This window comes from Pseudorca crassidens, chromosome 16, assembly GCF_039906515.1.
Source record: "Pseudorca crassidens isolate mPseCra1 chromosome 16, mPseCra1.hap1, whole genome shotgun sequence".
Lineage (NCBI taxonomy): Eukaryota > Metazoa > Chordata > Mammalia > Artiodactyla > Delphinidae > Pseudorca > Pseudorca crassidens.
In genome coordinates, this window is record NC_090311.1 from 2,644,129 (window position 1) to 2,670,098 (window position 25,970).

Below are 25,970 nucleotides of genomic sequence, written 5' to 3' on the forward strand. Positions count from 1 at the left end.
GTGTCCCCACGAGGTGCCTCCACCTCAAGGTCCAGCCTCAGCCTCAGAGAAGCCACAGGGAAAAAGCAGAGTCTCGCTCAACGAGATGACTTCCTCTTCCCTCGGCAGAGGCCAGGGTGGTGAGGACGGAGGCCCGAGCTTCCCCAGGAAGAGCCAGGAGGCCTCGGCCAGACTCTCCAGGACAGCGTCACCACGTCCAAGTGGGCAGTGTCTGTCAGTGTCAACACATCCAAGAGGACAGTGCAGAAAGATGGAGAGTGTAGTGGGGAGAGCGGCAGGGCATCAGATCCCCCCCAGGCTGAGCGGTGGAGGAAGGAGAAGGGGAGGCCCCCAATGCTCAAGGCTGGTGGCCAAGTGCGGGGTGAGAGCGGCAAGTCACCCTCCTCCCAGAGGACCAGGCGGGCCAGCACTGGGCACATCCCCACAGCCAGGATGGACAGGCCATGGAGAACTTTCCAGAACATCCCACATGGCACACGCCCCGAGGTCCCTGCAGGACCCCGGAGACCCCAGAGATGGGAGGGGGCCGCTGATAACTGTCGATGGTGAGCATCTCCCCAATGCTGGTGAACGGGGCGTAAAGGTGGGCTTTCTGTTCTCTAGAAAAACCAAGCAACGTGACATGCATTGCTCCCCAATGTCATGCAGCAAATGCAGAGCAAATTAAGGTGTGTAGAAATCACGTGGCGGTCTTGTTGAAAGGCACATTCACAGCTCTGGGGTGGGATTAGGTGTTTCTAGCAAGTTCCCAGGTGACCCTGATGCTTCTGGTCCCGCAGATCACACTTTGAGTGGATATTTTCCTCACCCCACTGTCCCTCCCCTTGAAATGACAATTCAAGTCCCAGGTGCGTCCCTTCAGTAACAGCTCAGTTAGGATCTTCTGGAACCATCAGCCCTCCAGCAGCCGGGGGAGCCATTCCCCGAGACCGTGGCTATCCTCTGCCTGGTCAACACCCACATTCTCTCCACAGCACCCTCTGTCCTGTGTCTCTGCTTCCTGCAATTTGAGGAAAACTGAGACTCCATGTCCACAAGGAGTGCCATAAGCTACCAAAGAGAAGAGAAGAAACAAAGAAGGCCGTGATCGAGCCCGAAAGGATTGTGACGAGCTTGCCAGGGAGGAGACCTGATGAGCTGGGACACAGTGAGATCAACGACATCGTCAGGCTGCCAGCTTCTCCCCTGACCAGCCATGGGGCTGCTGGTTCTCGTTCACCTCCAAGAACTGACCTGTTCCAGAGAGTCTCCAGGTCAATTCAAACAGCACCTGATATGAGACCTTCAAATGTTTTTTTCTGTCTCTCTTCTACCCTAGTTCTCTAACTGACTGGGAATTAACTGCATGATAAATCCATAACCCTGACTCGTGGCAAGTTGATGAGGTGAGCAGAGGCAGAGATTATAAAAACGCAAACCCAACCCAATGAGAGATTTAACTATTCCTGAGGATATACAGGCTTAGATCAATGAAGAAAGTTAGGGAATCTAATTTGGGTCTTGGGCTGGAAAACCCTTCCATCTGGGTGATCTGCCCAGGGGCTCCCTGGTCCTGGCTTCAGCTCTGAGCATAGCTGTGGGCCTTTCTTACTACCAGAAAGAATGAAGAGAAGGGCAGCCCCTCTGCAAACAAGGGCTATTACTGCAAAGAGAGAGCGATGGGTGAAAACAGAATCTAAGATATGTTGTCAGCACTTATCACAAGCTTTGAAAGTGTTTATGCCCTTTAACCCAGAATTTCTTTGGAAATTATTCAAAATAGAAAAACACTCTAGATTAAACACAGAAGCTTGAATAAATGCATTTATAGCTGCTACCTAGAAAAAAACTCACTAAAATAAGAGCAAAGGGATAAAAATAACATCGGTTCATATGGACAGAATCTAAGTATGTAAGTCAACAGCAAAAAAATTTTGGAAAACACAAAGCAAATGGATCATTCCACTTCTGGTTATGGATAAATTGCTCCTATTGGACTAACCCTCCCACACATACAAACTAAAAGTTTTAGACAATATTTTTTTAAGTCTGAAGGCCCTGGAGAGTGATCAGAAGCAGGTGGACACTGGAGGGAGTAGATATTTGGAAAAAGGGAACAGCATGGGGTGAATTTCCCATGCTTATGACTTTTAGTCTAAGAGCAAGTCCAAATCTGAGACATTCAGGGCAGCTAAACTTCAATAGCAAATCCTCAGTCTTTCTGGCTTAAAGAACCAGAGGAAGGAGTTTGGAGCAACCATGACCACTGGAGAATAAATGGGAAATACTGGCGGGGAGACAGCCAGGACAGGAGAAGGAATTCCGTGTATAAACTCAACCCAAATCTCTGGCTGACCACTGAACAACACAGACGCAGGGCAGGCTCCAAGCTGCCCTGCTAAGACTGAAAGAACTGAACCTGGATATGAGCTATTCACACCGCAAGAGAGAGAGGATTTGAAGTTTGAGTTCAGTCACGTATACTGCCTGATTAACAAAGAAAATAAGTAATCTTTGGAGACACAGAACAAAATACAGAGTCTCTATGACATACCACTCACAAAGTTAGGATATAATCCAAAAGTACAAGATATATGAAGCAACGGGAAAACAAAATAATCATAAATATGCATGTACCTAATAGAATTTCAAACTCCATGAAGGAAAAATTGATAGAATTAAAAGGACACGTAATTCCGCAAACACTGTTAAAGATTTTAACTTTCCTCCCCTCATAAATTAATAGAACAAATAGATTAAAAATGAGTAAACTATAGATTTGCCCTTTACTACAACCAAAAACTGCATAATACACATTCTTTGCAAGCCCACCTAGCATGTTCACCAAGACACACTATACAGGCCAATAGAATAAGACTTATTAAATGTAAAGGGGTTAAAATCATACCTATGTTCTCTGACCAAAGTGGAATTAAATTAGAAATTAATAATCATATTTCAAAAAACTGTTAGTGTGTGAAAATTAGACATACTTCTAAATAATCCATATCTCATAGAAAAAAAATGAGGGAAATTTAGAAAATATTCACAGTGAATGACAATGAAAATACAAATCATATGATTTTTGGAATGTGCTGAGATTTATAACTTCAGATATTTATATTAGGAAAAAACAGTGGAAAAATTAATGAATGAATGTACAACCCAAGAACCTAGTAAAAGAAGAGCAAAGTAAACCCAAATTAAACAGAAGGAAGGAAGTAATAAAATCAGTGAAATAGAAAACAAACAAGAGCAATAAAATTTACAAACCCCCTATAGCTGTACTGGTTAAAAAAAGAGAAAAAGGACAAATTATCGATTTCAGGAATGAAGGGTGGACTGTTGCTATAGAACCTACAGATTTTGAAAGGAAAATAAAGGAGTATTTGAAGAAGTTTATGCCAACAAATTTGGTGACTTAGATGAAATGGACAAATTTTGTGAAAAATACGCAGCTTACCAAATCTGACACAGATGCAACACACAATCTGAATGGCCCCGTCTATGTTAAAGAAGAAAATAACACCACTCTTGTACAAACTCTTTCAGAAAATAGAAGAGGAACATTTGCCAATCCATTATATGAGGCCAGCATAATTCTAATACAATAACCTGAAAAGTATACTACAATAAAAGAAAATCACAGAAAAGGATACCTCATGAAACATGCAAATTTCCTTAACAAAATATTAGCAGATATAAGGTGGATAATATCACATGACCATGTGAGAACTAACCCAAGAATACAAGGTTGGTTTAGCATTAGAAAAGCAATAAATATAAGCCACATTATTAACAGAATAAAAGAAAAGCATATGATTATTTCAATAGATGTGAAAAAAGCATTTGCTCATTTAACAAAACTCAACAATCATTCATGATTTTTAAAACCTCAGCAAACTAGGATTAGAAAGGAACATGTTCAATCTGCTAAAGGAACCTTAAAAAAAAAAAAACAGCTAAAGTTATACTGAATGTTAAAAGACTGAATACTTCCCCCCCCCCCAATGCAGGGAATAATGCAATGACATCTACTCTCAGTACACATACTCAGTTATTACACTAGAAGTCCTAACCATTGTAATCAGACAAGAAAAAGCAAATAAACAGCACAGGGATTAGAAAAGGAGAAGTAAAACTATCTATTTGCATATAACCCCATTGCCTACAGAGAAAATCCTAAGGAATTTATGAAACTATTAGAACTAATAAATGAATTGACAAGGTCCCAGAACACATGTTTAAAATACAACAATAGGCTGTAAATTTATATCCTAGCAAAAAACAATTGGAAAATGAAATTTTTAAAATTCCTTTTGCAATAGCATGAAAAAACAAAATACTCAGCAATAAATTCACTAAGTATATGCAATATCTGTTCACTAAGAAACCACAAAATATTACAAAGAGACATTAAATAAGACCTAAATAAATGAAGACACATCCCATGCTCATGGCTTTGAAGACTCAATATTGTTAAGAATGTCAACTGCCCCAAAATTTCTCTATAAATTTAACATAATCTCAATCAAAGGCACAGCTGGCTTCTATGTAGAAATTCACAAGCTGGTTCTAAAATTTGTATGGAAATGCACAGTACCTTAAAATGCCAAAACAATGTTAGAAAAGAAGAATAATGTTGGCAGACTTACTACCTGACTTCAATACTTACTACAAAGCTAGAGTAATCAAGGCAGTGTGACACTGGTATAAAATAACAACAAATACATCAACGAAACAGGATAGAGAGAGCAAAAGGAGATGCAGCAAAGGCACAGAAGTGATCTAATATGAAAAGGAACATCTTTACAGCAAATGGTGTTGGAACAACCAGGTCCTTAAAAATAAAGTCCTTGACCCTTACCACACGCTGTACACAAAATTTAATTCAAAATGTATCACAAGCCTAAACATTAAAGCTTAAAGAATATAGCTGCTAGAAGAAAACATAGGAGAATACCTTTGAGACTCAGGGGTCTGTCTGTCAAGCCAAACAGCCGTCATGCAGAGCACCATCCTCTTCTGAAAACTCCTGCACCCAGGCTTCAAATGCAGAGCTCCATCAGAAGGATTCTGAGTGCCCCCAAAATCCTGCCTGGCTTCAGCCCCAATGACCTAGAATGGACACAGTGAGCAACAGCACTTTCATTCTGATTCCAGGAAGATAATTCTTAATAACTCTATCAATCCTGCTCAAAAGGGCTTGCTTTTAGGGCAGCACTCACTGAACAGAAGGATGATGTCCAAAACTGCCAGCCTGACACTAATGTCATCTTTAAAAGAAACGGACACCACAGAAAGCCCGTCAGGGAGATGCTGAACCTTTAGGCATCTGGGAGCAGTGGCCAGACAAGGTGCTTGGCACAGAACTGCCGGGCAGCGGGCCATTCTGTCTGCCACGGCCAGCATGTGCCCACTCCTGGCTGCTCTCCGACCACTGGGGACACACCTCCGACCTCTCCCCTAGGGAGGAGGGTCCTCTCCAAGGCCCAGTGCACCCTTCTATCAGCCCTGGTCCCAGTGACTCCCACCTGAGACATCTGGGGAAGAAAAGGGTCATGATGGGGCGGCTGGGAGCGTGGAGTGTGCAAAGCAAAGAGTCTTCCACACCCAAAAGGGCAGAGATGGGGCCAGTGGTCCCCACACAGACAGCACTGCATTCACCACGGACAGGAAACGTCCTCAGTTACACGAGCCAATAAATCCCCTTTTCCGCCCAGGGCTCTTTGGGCAATTACAGTGGCAAGTCACTATGCTGTAAATGACCCTAAATATTCAGAAGTTTCAAAAATGAAAAGGCACTGATTTTAGGGGAAAAAAAGAAGAGGGAGCTAGAAAGATGGATTTGAAGGAATACTGAGATTCAGGCGACATGGTAGGGACAAGGAGAGGACTGACCCCCTCCCTGCTGTCCCCACACCCACCCGCCCCCCTCGGACCAACTCCAGCTTCCAGCGGCGGAGCCCAGGCAGCCCCTTCCTCTGGTCACGGTGGCCAGCTAAGGGGTCAGCACAGGACACGGGACAGGCTGACCATGGCCAAGGAAACCCGATTCCGTGGCCTTTCCTGGGAGTCGGGAACAAAAGGGGGAAAGCGGCCAGAGCCTATGTCCTTCCTGCCCAAGGAGGGGCTGGGAAAGGAGGCCAGGCCAGGAGCAGGGCCGCGAGGGGGTTCGCCACAGCCCGGTCTCTGAGGGCCGCCCCGCATCTTCACGGCTCAGGCTGGTCTGAGTCAGCTCATCGGCCAGTCACCTTGAACAGCGTCCACACGGAGGCCAAGAAGCCCCCCGCTCACTGCGCGCTGGCCACCCGCCCCATCCCGAGCTTCCACGCTCGTCTCTCCCGGTGGTGGTTCCGACACAGGACTTTCGAGTTGGAAACTGAACTTCGGTTCAGCCGGGCCCCGGCTCGCCCGTCACGTGACCCTGCGGATGCCTGACTGACCTGCGAATCGCCCGCCTTCCGGGCTCCCGAATTAGCTCAGCCAGTTTCCTCTCTACACCAAGGGCCAGGAAAACAGCACATTTCGGCCTCCGTCTGTGGGTGGTAGGCGCAGCCCGGGCTCCAGAGCTTTCTGATGTCCCCGCCACGGAGCCCCGCTCTGTCGGCCTGGCTCAGACCGACAGCCAGAGGCCTCGCGCTTCCATCCTGTGGAGGAGACCGACGCGGGCCGGGCGTCCAGGAGCCGCCGCGCTGTGCAGAGGTGGGCGAGCTCAGGCCTGGGCTGCGCCGCGAGGGAGGACGAGGGCCTCCGCCCGTCCCCGCAGGCTCTGCGGGCGAAAGCCAGCGCCGTGACAGCAAAAGCATCCTTCCCTAGAGCGCCGGGAGAGCCACCCGCGGACACAGCCACGCAGCGGGTTCTGGCCCAAACCCTGCTCTCCCTTCGGGGCCAGCAGAAGGGCCGAGGCGCCATCTCGTCTCCTTCCGGCGCCCACCTGGGTGCCCCGAGAGCAGGTGCTGGGTGGGCGGCCCTGCCGGAGCCCCTGCTTCACTCACGCTGCTGACCGTCCCCGGCTGACAGATGGCGGGGTCGCGGTCAGACCTGGCCCGTCCCTCTCACAGCCAGAGCTGCTGTCGGTCAGGCAGCCCCAGGCCCCGGGCCGGACCCTGATGGCACACTGGCCTTGGAGGCCCGGCCTTCAGAAGAGCTGCCCAGTTTCCTGTTTCGTCATCGCTTCGAATCCAGCCACGCCCCCTGCTGGCAGCGCTGCAGGAGCCCTGGCGACAGGCTGGGGAGGGAGCCCGCCCACCGGGGCAGAGCAGGCAGGCGGGGTGCGCAGCCCGCTTCCGCCCGGGGCCCTGGGATGCAGCTGCAGCAGCAGAGGGCAGGCAGTGCATCCGCCGGGATACCAACTGCTTTTAAGGGGTTTTAGTTCAGCCTCTTTGTCTTCCCAGTGCTTCATGTGCTAAGCTGCCACGCTGTCCTGGCGTTGAGGTGCGTTCCTTTACCACGAGGTTAACCTGGGAGAGTCTCGGTGTAAATCAGATTGCCTTTCAAGGCAATCCAGTTCCCCCACTGCCGGGAGCCGCCCCCCTTGGCAGCCACCCTCACCCCTCCGCTGGGTGTCCCTGCATCACCTCCCCGGGCAGCTGGGGGAGCACGTCTAAACCTATACTTAAGCACAGCTCCCCACTGTCTGAAACCCTTACAGGCGGCTGTCTGTTTTATGCCTTTCTGGGTCCAAAAGGGAGCTCCCTTGCCACCTACTCCCATCACCCCGCCCCGCCCTGGCTCCCGGCCTTCCTGGCCATTCCAGGCCTTCCCACCCGCTGCCCCCTCTGCCAGAGTACCCCCCTCTCCCCTGGGAACCCTGCTCATCCTTCAGTGACCGGCTGCCCCCGCGACTTCTTCCAGGGCTCCCGGGCCCCTCGCCACCACACCCCCAGCTCGCGCCGCACTTGTGATGAAGTGATTAACCGTGTGCTTGTTGAATACGGTCTCCCCTTCCAGGAGGTGGTATCTCTGTGACTTTAGTGACCCTCTCGCTCTCCACTGCATGTCCTGCTCCAGAGGTATCGTTCCATCCACAAACAAGGGAAAGGATGAACGGGACACAGAAAAGGATCCCACGTGGAACCGCACGATTCAAGCACTTGACTTAACCAATGATTTCATTAAAATCCCCTGAAATATCCCTTCTCACAAGTGTGTCAACACGTTGGTACAGACACGCGACACGTACGCAATATGTAGGAAATAACAGGGTCACCGCCTACATACCGTTCCACACGTGCTTCCTTCCCTGAAGGTGCGTCCTGGTCATGGCGCATCCTCGCTGAGCTCATCCCCTCCCCAGGCGCTCCCTGTCCTAAGCACTCTGCTTCTACTGACTCGTGTAATCCTCACAGGGACCCTAGGAGGCGAGCTGTCTGATGAGTGCATTTTACAGGTGAGGAACGTGGCAATACCCCCCCCCCTCAGCTGCACGTAGCAGGTGACGGAGCTCAGACGTGAACCCCGCTGCGGCCGCGTGCGCACGCGCGCGCGCGCGCGAGAGGGTCCTTCAGACCCAGGCCCACCCCCCGGAGGGTCATGGAGCTGTTCTTCGCATGCACGTGTACTAACTGACATAACCACCCTCCAACTGGGGACACTGCAAATGAGTAGCTCTGCAGACAGTGATGTGCATTTTCTAAACATTTCCTGAGGATAAACTCCTAGAAACGGGCCTGTTGCATTCAAAATCCCCCTTAAGTGCAAAGAAATCCAGAGCTTCCCAGAGCTGCACGGAGGCTCCTTCCTCTCTGCCCCCAGCCAGCTCAGGGGGATCAGAGCTGAAGGCGGCTGGAACCATGCACGCATCCGGCAGTTTGGCAGACCAGGGAGGCAGGTACAGCGCCCCCCCCCCCACAAGTGTGACCAGGGCTCTGCGCCGCGTCTCAGGGCCCGTGCAGGAGCGCCAGTCCTGGGGTGCATCCCAGTACTCACACGCTGGCTGGAGGGGGTCAACGACTGGCCCAACCAGGTTGGGGGTTTGCCCGCCACGGAGCGGAGAGTTACTATAAGAGAAAGCAGCCCCATCTGGGTCACGAAGTCAGGACCAACACAGACACGTGTCCCCAGGAGGAGACAGGCTGACCCCCAACCTGTCTTCAAGCCTCAGTAAACAGTTTACAGTTAACTCATTCTTGCCATTTAAGGCAAGTGTTAGTTTAATATCTATAAAAGGAATTTTATCTCAATTTCCAAACCCATATTTCAAGTTCTAATCCGGATGCTTTTCAGCTGTCTTTGTTTCTCTGTTCCAATATATCGAAGGTATAACGTGCTGTCCTGCATTTGTGTATTTGTTACTTTCAAGTTTGGAGAAGGTCTACTTTAAAAACGAAATAGGTCTATTAAATATGGACTGGAAATTAAAAGCCTTTTTTTTTTTTTTTTTCTGCTGTACGCGGGCCTCTCACTGCTGTGGCCTCTCCCATTGCGGAGCACAGGCTCCGGACGCACAGACTCAGCGGCCATGGCTCACGGGCCCAGCCGCTCGGCGGCATGTGGGATCTTCCCGGACCGGGACACGAACCCGTGTCCTCTGCATCGGCAGGCGGACTCTCAACTACTGCGCCACCAGGGAAGCCCCTAAAAGCCTTCTTATAAACTGGAGGAGAGTCCTTGAGCAGAGGGAAGAGTTGCACCAGAAACCCCGATTAAGGTTATTTCCCCCCAAAGGCTAAGTTCCACTCCGGAGCGGTTACAGAAAACGGAAAGCCGCAGGGTAGCCTGTAACACCCAAAGGAAGAGTTTGCTTCGATTATAAAACACAAAAGAGGGTTGAACCGTGGCCCCCAGAAGATGTGCCCACGTCCTAAACCCAGGAACCTGGGACTGCGACCTTATTTAGAAGAAGGATCTTGGCAGAAAAAAGTAATTAAGGATCTCAAGACGAGATCATTCTGGATTTACGGTGGCCCTAAACCCAGTGACAATTGCACTCATAAGAGACAAAGAGAAGACCCAGACACGGACCCAGAGGGAAGAAGGCCACGTGAATACAGACAGCAGAGGCTACAAAGATGCGCCCACGAGCCAGGAAACGCGGAGCATCGCCTGGAGCCCCCAGACGCCGGAAGAGGCAGCGAGGATCCTCCCTTAGAGCCCCTGCAGCGAGCACAGCACACCAACACCTTGATTCTGGACTTCCAGCCTCCAGAATTGTAAGAGAATACATTTCTGTTGCTTTAAGCCACCCAGTACGTAGTAATCAGTTACAGCAGCCCCAGGAAACAAACCCAGGAGGTATGGCTCTGAGATCTGATTTCTGGGAAAATGCTGCAAAGAAATGCCTTTAAATGATTATCCCAGTAATGATTCCCTTTGGGAATCTGGAAAATCCTATACACATGGATTTTGTTATTGACTAAAAGATGGAGTTGTGTGGCTCAGTGACTGACCTCTTTCTTCAGGAGCTGCCCGAGTTACAAATGAGGAGCTATTGAATTGAAAGTCCCAGGATTTAGAGAAAAAAGGCATGTTCGGTAAAATCCTTTTCCTACAATGAAAGGAGAGAAGACCTTGAGGGCTCAAAGGACAGAAAGTTTTGATTTGGGTAAAAACAGCTGGGCCTGGGGTCCCAGGAGCGGGAGGAATCTGCCTTTGAGATGCTTCTCACCTACTCATCACCTAGAGATCACTTGAAAACGTGAAGCCTCCTTCCGGAAGGGCAAGGAAGGGCAGGGAGTATTTTTCTCTGTGCAAAAAGGGACGTGTTTTTGTTTCCAGGAAAGAGGAGATGGTGACAGCACACAAAATCCACATGTCGTCCACGGCCACGACGAGTGAAGGTTGGCCACAGCCAACCCTGTGGTCCATCAAGGCGCCAGGGTCACCGAGGGGTATCAGACCTCACGCTGGAAAAACCCTTCCCAGGAGTCTGAACTTGCACCGCGACTGGCTGGTGTATCTACAAAGACCAGTGATTCCCTCGAATCCCTCCTTCAAGGGAATGAGAAACAGAACGCAAAGTAGTTGAACATGAGCTCCCAAAGGCTCAAGTCCACTAACATCTCTTTATAAAATTCAAGTTTGATTGAACTCAAGGGATCTAAAAATAACGCTACTTCCCCCATGAAAACATGCAGCCTTCAAACGATGGTCTAAATCATCCATAAAGTAAATGCAAAGAAAAAGATGAGCCCAAACCACTCTCGAGCTTAGTTTCCGAGTAAGGATTCAAAGTAAAAGTAATCAAAATCGATATGATTCTTGGGGGTTAGTAATGGCCCCACTTTCTGTGCTTAGTAGGGAGAATATTTCTGGGCCTTTTGGTTGAAAGACCACTGACATCATGCAAACCCAGCAGCCTCTTCTAAGAATACGAAAGGATTCCTCCCTGGTTTGTTCACAGGCAGGGCCTCTTTTCATCCAAGCAAAATCAGTTCTCATCAAAAGGGCTCCTGCTCCCATGGGTCCGGGGTAATGATGCTGTATTGGCAGCACTCACTCACCATACTATACATTTTCAAAAAACTATTGATTCCACTACATTTGCATTTAAAAGTTCAACACACCCTTGCAGACCCGTGTGGAGAGTCTATTTCCTGGAACTCTGATTTTTTGAGTTCAATGCTTTCTCCAGAGGTTTTGTAAGCGGTGGGGTTTTTTCTTTCCTCTACAGGGTGGAGAAGGCTTCCTTTTTGCCATAAACAAAAGACAAGCTCTTTTGTATTTCCAAGCCCTTGAAAAAAGTCAAGTTTCTTGTGAAAACTCAATGTGGTCCCCAAAAGCCTACTCTGAAAGAAAAAAGTCACATATGAGGTGTAATTCTAGTCAACACGACTGGTATTTCACTAAACGAGTCAAGTTTATACATCCAAACACGCACAGTTTCCTAAAAACAGATTGATTTTTATTCCATTATTGGGACAACCTCTTTACCAGCTTCTTTCCAGAAGGTATAACAAATTATTTTGAACTGGTAGGAAATCTTCACATTTGGGGGATGAATCGGAAGTTGGGGAGCAGTCTTTGGTGGCGGGAGTAATAAGCCAGGAGAGTGAGTGAAAAGACAGAACATGTTTCGGGCCCACGTAAAAGTGGTCTGCCCTGGCAGGTTGTAACCAAAAGAGCACGTGGTGTCACAGCTTTAGAGGGAGAAGGGGGTCTTGACATTGAATCTCCACCCTGATAGGAGATGATCAAGGTCCCCTCACGCTGAGCCCTGGGAGGACACTCAGCCTTTCCCATCTCTTCCACGATGAAGAAGGGCCACCCGCAGGCAGGCCCGGGACTCCAGGACACGTCCCAGAGGTGGGTGATTTCTGGCATTGCTGCAGTGCTTCTTACTGGCTCAGCTAAAGATGCAGACAGGGTCGGTGACGCAGTTTTCTGGAGGGATTTTTTTGTGTCCAGTATAACAGATGCATTTCTCCCCAACAAACCAAACAGCTCATTCTGAACAGGCACCAGGCCCTCCTAAAACATGGAAGGTTCCCCACATCTTAGTTCGGGTTCCCCCAGAAACTGACCTTAAGGTAGAGATTTGCGCGCAAGTAGCTGACCTGGGACGTGTTCGCGGGGAGCACTGGCTGGGGAGCGGGGAGGGGCGGGGAACTGGGAACAAGAGGAAAACAAAACACGGATGTGATACCAAGCAGGTGACAGATGATGCTGTGGACAAACGGCGCTCAGTCCCCAGGGAGCCCAGGGACCACGGAGACCATGTAGCTCAGAGCTACGCCCTGGCGGGCAAGGGAGCTGCAGTGTTTATCCACCAAGTTCCATGGCTCAGTCGTGGGCTGAGAGCTTCTCTGGGGTGGGGCGTGGACCCAGGCCGAGTGCGCTCTGGCTGCAGAGAAGGCCCTCAGGGAGAGGCATGTAGGCCTCGCGACTGGAAACGGGGCATGGAGAGGACAGGTGATGAGGGCAGGTGGCTGGGCTCCTACAGACGCGGCCCCGATCCACCACGGTAAAGGAGGCCACGGACACCTCCACCATCCAGAACCCAGCGATGGGGTGACACACTCAGGTCCACAAAACAAACCCGGGGCATCAGCTGGACCAAAGGGACACAGAAATGACCCTCAAGATGGCTCCCCCTGCACCCCCTTCTCCTCCTGCCCAGGCTGGCCCTGGGAGTCAGCCCACCCCGGGGCACCCCGAACATCTCCAGACACGCCCAAAAGGGCCTGGTGACCAGGCTCAGAGCCCCCAGGACTGAGGTCCGGTCATGCGCCACGTATGCCTGGAGCACGGGTGCTGGCTGAGGGTGAGGAGAGCCTAGAATGGAAAATCCAACTGGGTTGTCAGAATTTGCATGTTTGGTTAACAAAAAAAGAGTCACAATGATTGACTCTGAAAATAGAACATGTTGATTCGACATTTCCTAAGCACTTCCGGGGCCGGCCCATAGGAGGAAGGGTCAGGATGACACAGGGCGAGTATAACAGGAGTAACCCTGCACCTTTAATCAGAGCTTCGCCGCACGGAGCTCTCTCACACCAACCTCTCTGCAACCAACCCGAACACACTATGGGGTTGGTACCATTCTCCCCACTTTTCAGATGAAAAGACCAAGACTGAGAGGTCAAGGAACAGCCCACCATAAGTCAGATAGAGAAAGACAATGTTGTACATTATCACTTGTATGCGAAACCTAACAAAGCCAAACTCATAGAAACAGAGAGTGAAACAGTGGTTACCAGGGCTGGAGGGGGCGCAGGGGAGAAATGGAAGGTCAAAGGGTACAAACTTCCAGTTATAAGACGAATACGTTCTGGGGATCTAATGTACAGCATGGTGGCTATAGTAATAATACTGTATTGTATACTTGAAAGTTGCTAAGAGAGGGCTTTCCTTGGTGGCGCAGTGGTTAAGAATCCACCTGCCATTGCAGGGGACACGGGTTCGAGCCCTGGTCCAGGAAGATCTCACATGCCGCAGAGTAACTAAGCCCGTGCGCCACAGCTACTGAGCCTGCGCACCACAACTACTGAGCCCGCGTGCCACAACTACTAAAGCCCACATGCCTAGAGCCTGTGCTCTGCAACAAGAGAAGCCACCGCAATGAGAAGCCCGTGCACCACAACACAGAGTAGCCCCTGCTCGCCGCAACTAGAGAAAGCCTGTGTGCAGCAACGAAGACCCAACACAGCCAAAAACAAATAAATAAAGTAAATAAATCTATTTTTTAAAAAAAAGAGTTACTAAGAGAGTAGATCTTAAATGTTCTCACCACACACACACACACACACACACACACACACACATACACACACACAAATGGTAATGATGTGACATGATGGAGGTGTCACCTAAGGCTATGGTGGCATCATTTTTGCAAGATGTAAGCATATCAAATCAACACGCACACCTTAAACTTACACAATGTTATATGTCAATTATATCCCAATAAAACTGGTAAAAAGTGGACCCAGCCCATCGCAGATGAACTGCTCCAACCGTTTACCTGAACAGATCTGAGTTCAACACGAAGACTCAGCCACTGAGCCTCCCCGATGAAACAATCAGAGTAACTTCATTAAAAATCTCCAACACTTGCCATTTTCTAAAATAAACCACCTTGACATTAGGACGCCTATTCCTCCAGGGAGAATCCCGAGAGCCGTGCACCCCCATGTCTGAGACCATGAGCACCCAGACATTGTCCCTCAGCTGTAAAGACAAGGCAAAACCGGGGATTTGGGGGGATTTGGGGGTTTGGGGAAAGCACTTATATTTTCAAGTACTTCTCTAAGAAACCCTCAAAAGCCCACATGTCACAGAAATAAACGTGATTTAAGGTTGGCAAGAAGTGCTCTCAGGCTTTCTCTGGGAAGCCCTTGAGGATCTGGGGAGAGAGGAAGGGAAGGGAGAAGCTTCTCTCCGACTTCACACCAGGGTCTGGAGCAAACTGACTCCACGGGCAATTCCAGAATATGGAGCGTTCCTGCAACACCAGCAGTAATACCATTAAACTAAAATCACTCACCAGAAACACTATTTTGAAAATACTTAGCAGTCTGGAATTAAAAAGCCTTACCTGGCTCTCACGCATCAGTTTCATGCATATTCATTCTACTTTTCTCCGAATTAGAGACAACAGCATCCCCCAAAGCCTCTTCATTTTGGATATTTCTTCACAGTCATTTAATGCTAAATTAAACTTCAAAAACCTTCATTATTCACAAGGTTTTTGTTCTGTTCACTTAAACTTTGGGCAGCTTCCAACTCAATGGCACCCCCTCCCCTTTTTTAACTGACATCTGCTTGCGTAAGAACGGGAAGCCGCTCACGCACGGGACTCCTCCATGGAGCCTGACTTCACGCTTTTCCATTTCAGATGTCAACATGAAAAGTAATCACTTTTAATAAATAACAGTTAAAGCCAATTACAAATTTGCTATTAAAATCACACTAATTCCACTTTGAAGCATGAAGAACAAAATTACATTTCAATTTAAAGACAAAGTACGCTCACGCCTTTTCAGAGCTGCCCAAACACATTTAAACAGCTCTGAGCGCTTATCTTCCTTCACTTCTGCTTGCGTTCCGAAGGCATGAAAATGTCAGGTTGAACGCTGCCTGAGTTCAGACTCTGATGTGCTCTCCCCCCGCGCACACACGGAGACAGAACAGGGAACGGTGACCCCAGTAAAAATAATAACCGCTATTAAGATTATAACAATTACCTCGGGAGAGAACAGTAGCTCACAGTTATTTGCTTGTAACCACACTTCCAGCATCTCATTCTAGACATTATTTCATATAATCCCCACAACTCCTGTCTAACACACGCCTAGAATCCCTGTAAGAACCGAGGGCACTGAGGCTCGGAGCAGGTAGGAATCTGTCCGCAGTCACACAGAGAGCAACTCAAGGCCACGCCCCCCATCCAGGGTCCAGTGTGCAGGCTGATTAGATTGATGGTCCGAATAAAGAGCCGCCTCCCTGCATCCTCCCCTTTGCCGTGTACTGCTGTAGCCTCCCCCTCGGCTGATTCTTGGCCATGTGACTTGCTTTGACCAACGAGATAGTCACAAACTTGACAGCCAGAAGAGGCTTTGAAAGTGCTTGTGTGTTGTTTTTTCCTTAAATAAATTTATTTATTTATTTATTGGCTGCGTTGGGTCTTCGCTGCTGCGCGCGGGCTTTCTCTAGTTGCGGCGATCGGGGGCTCCTCTTCATTGCGGTGCGTGGGCTTCTCATCGCGGTGGCTTCTCTTGCTGCGGAGCACAGGCTCTAGGTGTGTGGGCTTCAGCAGTTGCGGCGCACGGGCTCAGTAGTTGTGGCTTGCAGGCTCCAAAGCACAGGCTCAGTAGTTGTGGCTCGCGGGCCCGGTAGCTGTGAGTCGCGGGCTCTAGAGCGCAGGCTCAGTAGTTGTGGCGCATGGGTTTAGTCGCTCCGCGGCATGTGGGATCTTCCCGGACCAGGGCTCGAACCCGCGTCCCCTGCATTGGCAGGTGGATTTTTAACCACTGCGCCACCAGGGAAGCCCTGCTTGTGTGTTTCTGCTTCCTCTCTTGCTCCTCTGCAATCACCATGAGACCGAGGGACCTCAGATACAATCAGAGAAGAGGGGGCCATCCTAGGGAGACCCCCCACCAGCTGACCACAGACCCCTGAGCGAGCCCAGAGCAGCTGAACCACCCAGCCAGCCGACCTGCAGACACAGGAGAGATAAGAAGCAGGTGTTGATTTCAGTGCCCACGGGTTGGTGGTTTGATTTTTGTTTGTTTGTTTGAATTTATATTCAAATGTAATTTATATTTATATTCAAATGTAATTCAAACAATTACAATGTTGTGGTTTGCGCTGGTTTGTTATGCAGAACAGAGGGCTTAATGACACTCTAAACCACCCACCAGGGAGCTCTTTGTAGAGCCCGTGGTCAGCGGAACAATGGCCCCCAAAGACATCCAGGTCCTAATCTCTGGAACACATGAATATTTCCTTACATGGCAAAAGAGACTTTGCAGGCATGAGGACATTAAGGACCCTGAGGTGCAGATACCATCCTGGATTACAGGGTGGGCCCTAAATGCCATCACAAAGGTCCTTACAAGAGGGAGGCAGAGGGAGATTCCGGACAAAGGAAGAGGCTCTGTGACATCACAAGCTCCCAGTCTGAAGGTGGAGGAAGAGACCAGGAGCCCAGGCAGCCGGGAGCGCTGCTCCAGACGCCGGAGCCGATTCTCCCCTGGAGCCTCTGCGGGCATGGGGCCCTGCCACCCCTGGTCTCAGCCCCGGAGCGCTGCTTTCAGACCTCTGACCTCCAGAACTACACGAGAATAAATATCAATCTGTGTTGTTTTAAACCAACAGAGAGCAAGAAAGCGGGGCCTGCAGAGGAGAGAGAAGGCAGAGGTGGGAAAGGCAAAGAGGAGGCGTGGGCAGGAGAGGAGACCAGGCCTGGTGCCCGGGGAGGGACCTGGAGGGTCAGGATCTCCCTCCCCAGGGCCAAGATGGCTTTCCTGGTATACCCAGAAGGTCACTGGGGACTGTCCCCTCCCAGGGAAGCTTGGACCGTTAGAAACAGCTTCCTGAGGCAGGGGGCACTGGCTTCCCCATGCTCCCGCCCAGGGGTCCACCAGGGCCCTCAGTCTCCTCGGTCTCAGTGCAGAGTGCACCTCTGCACCTTTCTGCAGCCCCACGCACTCCCTCTGTGGTCTCAAACTATGCATCACCCCACTCTCCCTCTATTGGCCAATTCAGTTTATAACCGACCTGGGATATGATACTGGTGTCATTAACTCATCTGGCCTAATCCTCCCACGATGTCCCCGTGCTATTAGCCAGCCCCTGTGTCCCCACGTCCGACCTCCAGCCAGGCCCAGGCGGTTAACAGAGAGAGAATGCGAGACTGCAGGGCAAACAGAGACCCACAAATCTATGGCTTATCACCCTGGTAAGGGAAGGAAGGGGCTGGGAATTGATAATAAAGTGCTCCCCAAAGAGTAACCATGACAACCAGCGGCACGAGGGGGCTTTACGCCTTCTCCAAGTTTTATGAGGTTCACGGCACGGCTCTTTTATGGACTGGCATTAATTACGCTCATCATAGGATGGAGTACACTAAGACCACAAAGGTTATCCACCCATGGGGCTTTGCTCAATTCATACACATTCCCCATAAAAGTCTAAGGAGGTAATCAGGAAGATTCCCACTTGGGTTCCTTTATTATTTAATAGTTGATAAGACATGGTATTTAAAAATGTGAGTTTAACAAATGGGACCTAATGAAACTTAAAAGCTTTTGCACAGCAAAGGAAACCATAAACAAGACGAAAATACAGCCCTCAGAATGGGAGAAAATATTTGCAAATGAAGCAACTGACAAAGGATTAATCTCCAAAATTTACAAGCGGCTCATGCAGCTCAATATCAAAAACACAAACAACCCAATCCAAAAATGGGCAGAAGACCTAAATAGACATTTCTCCAAAGAAGATATACAGATGGCCAACAAACACATGAAAGAATGCTGAACATCACTAATCATTAGAGAAATGCAAATCAAAACTACAACGAGGTATCACCTCACACCAGTCAGAATGGCCATCATCAAAAAATTTACAAACAATAAATGCTGGAGAGGGTGTGGAGAAAAGGGAACCCTCCTGCACTATTGGTGGGAATGTAAATTGATACAGCCACTATGGAGAACAGTATGGAGGTTCCTTAAAAAGCTAAAAATAGAACTACCATATGACCCAGCAATCCCACTACTGGGCATATACCCTGAGAAAACCATAATTCAAAAAGAGTCATGTGCCACAATGTTCACTGCAGCACTATTTACAATAGCCAGGACATGGAAGCAACCTAAATGCCCATCAACAGATGAATGGATAAAGAAGATGTGGCACATATATACAATGGAATATTACTCAGCCATAAAAAGAAACGAAATTGAGTTATTTGTAGTGAGGTGGATGGACCTAGAGGCTGTCATACAGAGTGAAGTAAGTCAGAAAGAGAAAGACAAATACCGTATACTAACACATATATATGGAATCTAAGAAAAAAAAATGTCATGAAGAACCTAGGGGTAAGACAGGAATAAAGACACAGACCTACTAGAGCATGGACTTGAGAATATGAGGAGGGGGAAGGGTGAGCTGTGACAAAGTGAGAGAGAGGCATGGACATATATACACTACCAAACGTAAGGTAGATAGCTAGTGGGAAGCAGCCGCATAGCACAGGGAGATCAGCTCGGTGCTGTGTGACCGCCTGGAGGGGTGGGATAGGGAGGGTGGGAGGGAGGGAGATGCAAGAGGGAGGAGATATGGGAACATATGTATATGTATAACTGATTCACTTTGTTATACAGCAGAAACTAACACACCATTGTAAAGCAATTATACCCCAATAAAGATGTTAAAATATATATATATATATATATGAGTTTAAACAACAGCGGGGAGCAGGGTGATGAGGGTGCCATTGGATTTTAGGCAGAACAGAATCTCAACTTGAAGCAACGGTGATGAATTTCCTAAATAATAAAGACAAACACTTGTCAACACACATGAAGAGGGGAAAATATTTTGACTCGAGTCTCAAGAACTATAGCAGATGGTAAATCAAAACCTGTTTAATCTTCCTAGGTCCATTAATTCAAAAATAAAGCTGATACTGCTATTCCATCATTGAAGAGTCTTTACCTCTCAGTAGCATTTATTTCCACAAAATATCTTCACTGGATTCAGATGAAATAAACCCATGAATGCTATTTGAACTCTGTCCTCAGAGTCAAACCGTCAAGGTTTTCTGCAAGAAAAGGAGATGCACACAGTCTCACTCGTGAACTCTGTGCCGTGATAAAGCCACACCAACGCGAGACCACTGTCTTAGGTCATGGAAGTTACAACGGTGGAGTGAAACGTTCCCATGACCGCCCTCAGCAGGCTCACCTTGCATGTGAGGTACCCACTGTGCTCAGGCACTGATTAGACGTGGCCCACCCAACACTGCTATTTCCTCTGACCCTGCCCAAACCCGCCGTGAAACTGGCAACACAGGAATAAAAAGGGACAGCCCCACGGGGACAGAGAGGAGAAGGAAACCAGCAAGGTCAGAGCACCAAGCAGCTGCAGCTGGGGGGCAGCAAGGCAGGGAGCAGAGGTCAGGAATTCCCAGAAAGGGAACAATCAGAGGGCGCGCCCGGCGAGCCTGCAGACAGGAGCTGTCGTGAAACCAGCCCAGATCCACACAGTGCCCCCGACCCATGAGAAAACACGAGATGCCTTTGGGAGGAAGAAACAGGCAGGCCCTGGACTCGAGGACAAGAGGCCTGGCTGAAGATGGCCATGGAGTGAAGAACCGAAAACAAGGACATTAAGTGAAAGTCAAGTTCAGCGTGAGGCTCCCAGCCCCCGCCTTGGGCTCCCAGGACACCGACAGCCAGCTTATACCCCACGTTATGGACCGAACGTGTCCCCCCCAGAATTCATACGCTGCAGCCCTAACCCCCAACATGACTGTATTTGGAGATGGGCCTTTAAAGAGGTGAGTGCGGTTACGTGAGCCCAGAAGGGTGGGATCCTAACCCGACAGACTTAGCGGCCTTATCAGAAGGGGAAGAAACCCCGGGGATACACGCAGGCAAGGGCGCGCAAGAAGGAGGACCACCCCTGCTGATACTTTGACCTTGGACTTCCAGCCTCCAAGCTCCAGCTTGTTAAGCAGCCACCCCGTCTGTGGTGCCATGTCACGGCGGCCCCAACAATCTCATACACCCTACAAGCAGGCGGTGGAGGGTTCCTCTCTAGGAAGACGTCTGCCCGGGAGGAGAGACCCACAGACACTGACAACAGGAGCTTCCCAATAAAATGAGCAGGTCCCAGCAATCACCCTCCTGGAGCCACGAAGCTCCAAGCAGCACCTTGGGGCCTCGCTCTTAAACGCCAATTGAGCAGCCACGAGCCACCGGGCCAGTGAGAAAAGGCTCTGGGCAAGAAACCAATCCAACAAAATCAAGGAAATTCAGAAGCAGCAGACACAACACAGGGATCCGAACACACGTACTGCGGGGAAAAACCTATGATCGGTATCCTTGGGGTGGTGGAAGGAGATGCTGCATCCACAAAAGAAGGGCAGCTGAGTATAAAACAGGAGCATTCAGGTAACGAGAGAGAGAGAGAGAGAGAGAGAGAGAGAGAGAGAGGGAGGGAGAGAGCACTCTTAGAAATGACAAGTATGAGAGCAGAGCTAAAGAAAAATGATTCCAAAGTTTGAAAGATAAAATTAAGGACAGATTCCAAAAAGGTGAACAATAAGACAGAGATAGAAAGTAAGAGACAAAAAAATAAGGAATTAGGGGATTCATCCAAGAGGTCCAACATTCAAACAACAGGAGTTCCAGAAACGGAGAACAGAAGAAAACAAAGAAGAATAAATTATCAAATAGTAACGTCAACGGAAAGTCCATAAATAATACCCCAAATGGAGCAGTAAAAAATATAAGCCCATTTTAGACAGAGAGAATTAAATTTCAAAAGAGCTAACAAGAGTGACAATAGTTTCCCCTGGAGAGGTGCAAGAATCTAAAGAGAGAGAGAGGGCTCAGGGTAGCGACTGCCGTTTTGGTGACTAGCCTGGTGGTACCATGTGACTTGTAATACTGCATACATGTATTACTTTCATTGAAAAAGAAAACAATTACTGAAAAAATGAAACATTACAGAGAAATGTAAAGTCCCCTTTCCCCTCCTCAGAATGGGCCTTTTTCTGGTTTTGTGCATGTACATGGACCAACAAAAACTATATATTATTACTGCTTTTACTCAACTTGTACACAGTTGACATATCATTTAAAAAGTTCCAGGGCAGCTACCAGAAAATGGAATGTTCTGGCTCATGGATCCCAGGAACTCCCCAGACTTTTGCTCCTTCCTCTGACAGTGTGAAGTAACAGCTGCCCAACCCACGGATTTGGGGGGGACGAGAGGCACCCCTGTCCTGCCTCCTGAGGGGAGGGGGTGACACCCCAGGGAGAGCGGAGAGCTTCTGAGCAGAGCTGGAGGGGTGGGTGGAGACTTGAGGCCCCTCTTGCACGCTGACCTAATTCCAGGGCTTCTGCCCCCTCCCTGCTCTGACAGTGAAGTTTTAAATCTGCCCACCTTGTCCTCATAAAAGTAGCTTTTATTTTCAGAGGCTTTAGGCCATGTACAGTTCATACATTCACACCATTTTAATTCTGTATTATTAGACTGCGGCTGAAGAAAAGCCCAGTTGGTTATAAAAACAAACAAAATATTATTGAGAAGATACACTGAAAGGGAAACAGCAGAAAGAATCCTCAAGTCTGGCTTTAGAGCATCAGAATCTGATGGTCTGAACTACGAAAGCACACACCCATCTGAGCATCCCAGAGGCACAGCGAGCGCTCATTCAGGGCTGCTAAGAGCAGGCCCTGTGGGGTCACGGTTAGAGCCATGCCCAGACGCTGACCACCCACCAGGCCCCTCCGTGTTAGGAAACACAGTTCCCTGTAGGGACTCAACAGGCACAATGAATTCCATTGGGCTATACCTGAAATTTATTAAAAGCAGTAAAAACCAGAAGGTGAGGAAAGAGTCATGTAGGCCGATGTCGAGACCCCGATACTGCGTCCACTGGCATAAGCCCTGCAGCCTCTAAGGACCACAGAAATTGCAAACGTGTGACTTGCCGCCCCCGAAGGTGTCTAAGGAATTCATTTTGCCGTGTGTTTGCCATGTCTGCTGGACACCAGATTGCAATATCCCAGTTAGGTGATAGGTATCCCCATTCCAGACACTAAAATTCCTTATTTCAAGAAATTTTATGTATAAGGTATTTTTCCTAGCTTATCCATCCATAAGCTAAATATTTTATTTCTTGAATGTAGTGAATTGAATAGCGTCCCCCCAAAATTCATGTCCAACTGGAATTCTAGAACCTGACCTGATTTGGAAATAGGGTCTTTGCAGGTGTCATCAGTTAAGATGAGGTCATAATGGGTCAAGTGGGCCTTAAATCCAATAACTGGCATTCTTAAAAGGAGAGGAAACATACAGGGAAAGAGGCCGTGTGAAAACAGAGGAAGAGATTGCAGACATGTGGCCACAAGTCAAGAAACACCAGAGCCTCAGGAGCTGGAGGCGGCAGGAAGGAGCCCCCCTGGAGCCCCCAGAGGAAGCACAGCCCTGCGGACACCTTGACTTTGGACTTGCAGCCTCCAGAGCTATGAGAAGATAAACATCTGGTGTTTTAAGCCCCCAGTTTGTGGTGGATTTGTTAGGGCAGCCCCAGGATATGGAACATTCAGCGTGTGTGTGAAAGGGAAGAGCCGGGCTCCTGTGAAACTGTCACTTGATCTACATCAAACACGCAAGGCAGTAAGTGTTTTCTAGAAGTTGGGGGCTCTCAGAAAGCCAAGCACTTAGGAACAGACAGCGAGCACATCCCTCCCCTGGCACTGGGGACAGCCTGGGCTTGACGGCAAGCCGGCCTCCCTCGTCCTGAGGACGGAAAGTGGCCGCTGGCCCTGGACCCCAGGCCCGCCCGGTCCTGCTCTTCAGAAAGGGCCTGACTCAGAGCTGTCACTCAACAATCCCCATGCCGCGGAGGCCGCTGATGAGGACGATATCTTACCAAATATTTTATTCTTCAGGAAGACATCCACCTAATAATGGGGAAAATACAGGTTTGTGCCTGTCAGAATTGTCTCCTTTGGGCTTCATTATAAATCTCGCTGCCTCATTCGGAGGCTCAGGGAACTTGGTATAAAATGACCCTCTTTCCCCTCTAAGATCTATGTGGCCACATCAGTGTTAAAATTACTTTTCCAAAGATCTTATTGCTTTTTGGGGGGGCTTTTCTCTGCTTTATTAATAACGCATGGGGCATGTACATGAATTCCCTTCCAGTTTTATTTCCTAACTTGAATAATTTGGAAATAACGCTGAGACCTGTTGGCTGGACCCTCAAAGAGAGACACGTAAACAGGAGCTTAAATGAAATCTGTACATCTCTCTCCCATCGGTCCCTCAGGGCTGAAGGACCACTCAGCAGTTATCGGTAGATAACTTCATATGTGTCCAAAGAAGAGGCTTCCAGACATTGGCCGCAGAGGCCTTGCTTCACACAAAAGCTCACTGCTCCCCACAGCTGATCTGGACAATCGCTAGAGGGGGGTGAAGTGCACAGGCTTTGGGGTCTCAAATGGTTCTGCTGCCCCCTGACCATGTGACACTGAGAAGGTCCCAGTTGTGCATCTGTAGGTGCAGGTCACACCACCCCCTCCAAGGGCTGCTGGGAGTCAGCTGGACTAAGGATGTGGTGCTCCCACCAACAGGGGCTCGGCTAGAGCTGGACCCCGGACCCCCTTCCCAATACATCCTCAATCTAACGCTCCCTTTTTCTAGAAAAGAGCCACAGACAGTCATCCTTAAAGGGGAAAAGGAGTGACACCTACTGAATACTTATTATGTGCCGGTTAGCAGCCATGGGGTTTACCTGTTACTTCATTTGAAACGTCACATAACATACACAAAACACCAACAGTTTGAAGTAATTTAAATGTCCAGAGACAAACCATTTTAAAAACTCACTTTTCAAAACATTGCCAAAAGCACGAAATAATCCTTGGAGTGCTAACGTGAGGCTCTGGGGACCGGCCGTCCTCGTGGGCCAGAACTGGGAAGCAGGCCCCCTGGCGGCACACAGGAGCACTTTGGCAACACCCATCAATATTTTAAGAATATTGATGCCTCATCTAGTCCACGACTTCATACCTCATAGGTGCTCATTGCCTCTGACCCAGCAATTTCAATTCTAGGGCTGAGTACCATGGAAATGCCAGCCTACAGGCACCACGACGTATGTACCATCATGTTGATTATATGGTGGCTTGAGACAGCAAGTGATTAGAGCCCACTAATCACTAAAGCCAAGGGACTCATTAAACACATGCTGGGACATCCACTGACTGGGATTCTACCCAGGCTGTTAAGAGGATGGGGTAGATCTCTAAGTGCAAATGTGGAACAACTTCCAAGACACACTGGGTGTAAAACACAAGTGGTAGAAGAGGACACACGCGTCCAGGTTTTCATTAAATGAGGCGCATGTGTAAATATATGTGCTTTAATATGCAAGCAGGTATCTGGAATGCTACCCAAGGAACTAGGGACCGTGGTTGCCTCTGGGGAGGACACTCAGGGTCTGCGATGGGAGGCGAGTGTCCTGTATAGTCTACTTCTATATTATGACTATTGAATTGTTTACCAATGTGGTAAAAATCAAAAAGCCATGCTTTTGGTGACAAACTTCACTGAGCACCTATGATGTGTGAAGTCGTGGACTAGATGAGGCAGGCGAGGGACCCAGCCCGCAGCTGGCGGGGTGCGGCATCTTGTCCGTTTCAGAGTTGCTGGGCTGCGTTCACGCCTCACGAGGGCTTCCGTGCTGGGATGGAGGGAGCGGCCGGGAAGACTCACTTCTTCCCCAGGAGAGATCAGAGTGCAGGTCCTACCAAACGCTTGGGCTTAAAACTCGGCCTGTGCTAAAGTCACCAGGGCTTGGAGCTCCCCCACTCCCCAGTGGGGACAGACTGGTGGCCAGTCTTCCAGAACCATAAGCCTGTGTTTCATCCGTGACGTTATTCCAGTTTCCAAATTGCTACTTGGCAAATGAGAACAAAGCAGCCAGCGGCACAGCCCCCCAACTCTGCCCCACCTCCCCCCAGTGCCGGCCCTACGTGCTGGAGGCCGAGAGGTGCAGCTTCAATTCAGAAGGTGAATTAAGACAAAATCCAGACAATTCCGGTCTGCTCTCAATAGCTAATAAAAAGCACATTACGAGGACTTCCCCGGTGGCACAGGGGTTAAGAATCCATCTGCCAGTGCAGGGGACATGGGTTCAACCCCTGGTTTGGGAAGATCCCACATGCCGTGGAGCAGCTAAGCCCATGTGCCACAACTACTGAGCCCACATGCCACAACTACTGAGCCCATGCACCACAACTACTGAAGCCTGCATGCCTAGAGCCCGTGCTCCACAACAAGAGAAGCCACCATAAGAAGAA

The 25,970-nt window shown here is 49.0% G+C and overlaps 1 long non-coding RNA gene and 1 pseudogene across 2 annotated transcripts in view; both read right to left on the bottom strand.

The window, feature by feature from the left end:
- Positions 1-25,970, bottom strand: part of LOC137208615 (uncharacterized) — a 515,571-nt gene that overhangs the window by 424,533 nt on the left and 65,068 nt on the right. For both annotated transcript variants that reach the window (XR_010935686.1, XR_010935687.1), the window contains exon 2: positions 4,943-5,097. This is a non-coding gene — a long non-coding RNA (uncharacterized lncRNA). The remainder of the gene's footprint in view (positions 1-4,942; positions 5,098-25,970) is intronic.
- LOC137209463 (small ribosomal subunit protein uS5-like) overlaps positions 7,150-25,970 on the bottom strand; it is an 80,278-nt pseudogene continuing 61,457 nt past the window's right edge.